This window comes from Macaca fascicularis, chromosome 9 (genome assembly GCF_037993035.2).
Source record: "Macaca fascicularis isolate 582-1 chromosome 9, T2T-MFA8v1.1".
NCBI lineage: Eukaryota > Metazoa > Chordata > Mammalia > Primates > Cercopithecidae > Macaca > Macaca fascicularis.
The window spans coordinates 133834058-133835915 of record NC_088383.1 but is presented as its reverse complement, the minus strand read 5'-3'; the positions used below and the strand labels follow the sequence as shown (position 1 = coordinate 133835915).

Genomic DNA, 1858 nt, shown 5'->3' with positions numbered 1-1858 from the left:
AGAGGCGGGGTTTCACCGTGTTGGTCAGGCTGGTCTCGAACTCCTGACCTCAGGTGATCCACCCGCCTCAGCCTCCCAAAGTGCTAGGATTACAAGCGTGAGCCACCGCGCCCTGCTTTTTTCTTAATTCAAATATTTATTGAGCAGCTAAGGAGATACAAAGGTGATTTAAAACACGGTCAGAGGTGAGCAAATGCACAAGTAATAGAAAGCAAAGGGCGTTTCACCGATCACAGCAGTCAGAAGAAAGTGCTTTAGGGAACCAAGAGTGAGATTGTTTCCAGCCTGAAGAGGCATGGGTGGCAAATCAGAAAAGGGGATTGAGATTAAAATAGAAGACTACAGTCTAGATTGTTGATGACACTCAGTATGGGCTATATTTGTCTCTCCTTTTCCTTTCTCCCCATCTTTGGGCTTAATTTATCAGTAGTGCCCACGACTGTTCAATGTGCTTTTTCTATACTTCCTTGCATATTTGCTTTGATATCTTCTACAGAACTAGATCTTTTGGTATTTTAGTTTTTTCCCGTTTTTTGAAGGATTCTTGTCTTTTTGATCTTGATGTTGATGGTTTTGAGTCTTTTCCATTCTGATTTGACTTGTGTGCATTTTTGGCTGGAGCATCTTGTACAGATTTCTCCACTGGCACTTTTTCTTCAGTTTCCTCATCATCAAAATCATCATCATCTTCATCACCACCATCATCATCTTCTTCATCTTCATCAGCAGCAAGTTTTACTTTTTTCTGTGGAACCTTGCTACCACTGCCAGGGGCAGATTGCTTCCCAGATATACTGAAGAGTTTCACATCCTCCTCCTCTTCATCTTCTGACTGCATCTTCCTCCACAGCTACTCAGTGCTGTCCACTAATATGCCCTGACCCTGAGCCACACTTCAACCGTAAGACCACTGGTGGTGTGATTTCAAAGCCCCCAAGGGAAACCGTTGACCGTACAGACATTTTCAAAGTTGCCAGTGTTACTTTAATTGGACTGCCTTCGTAATTCATTGCCTCTGCTTCAACAATGTGCAATCATCCTTTGCACCAGCCCGTAAACTGATCGTTCTTCTTTTTTTTTTTTTTTTTGAGACGGAGTCTCGCTCTGTCCCCCAGACTGGAGTGCAGTGGTGCGATCTCGGCTAGCTGCAAGCTCCGCCTCCCGGGGTCATGCCATTCTCCTGCCTCAGCCTCCCGAGTAGCTGGGACTACAGGCGCCTGCCACCATGCCTGGCTAATCTTTTGTATTTTTAGTAGAGACGGGGTTTCACCGTGTTAGCCAGGATGGTCTTGATCTCCTGACCTTGTGATCTGCCCGCCTCAGCCTCCCAAAGTGCTGGGATTACAGGCATGAGCCACCGCGCCCGGCAAACTGATGGTTCTTAAAGATAACTGGTGCTCATTTTCATCATTACCCACCTCGAAGTGATCATCTTTGTTGGCCTTAAGTTCACAACTGAAAAGATAGATCTGGGGCCTCAGGGGACTCATGTCCATGTCCATGTCCATCGAATTTTCCATCGGGTGGCGGCATGCACTTAGGTGGCAGAGAAGGCGGACGGAGGTAAACAACTACTGCTCAAGAGAACAGCTGCGCAGGATGGAGTCACACCAGCTTTCTTTTTATTTATTTATTTATTTATTTTTGAGACAGGGTCTGGTTCTGTCACCCAGGCTGGAGTGCAGTGACATGATCTTGGCTTACTGCAAATTCTGCCTCCCAGGTTCAAGCAATTCTCATGCCTCAGCCTTCCAAATAACTGGAATTATAGGTGTGCACCACCACGCCTGGCTAATTTTTGTATTTTTAGTAGAGGCAGCATTTCACCAAGTTGGTCAGGCTGCTCTCAAACTCCTAG

At 46.1% G+C, this 1858-nt stretch overlaps 1 pseudogene; it reads right to left on the bottom strand.

The window, feature by feature from the left end:
- Window positions 1-235: 235 nt before the first annotated feature.
- LOC102115847 (nucleophosmin-like) lies at window positions 236-1520 on the bottom strand (annotated as a pseudogene).
- Between the last annotated feature and the right edge of the window lie 338 nt (window positions 1521-1858).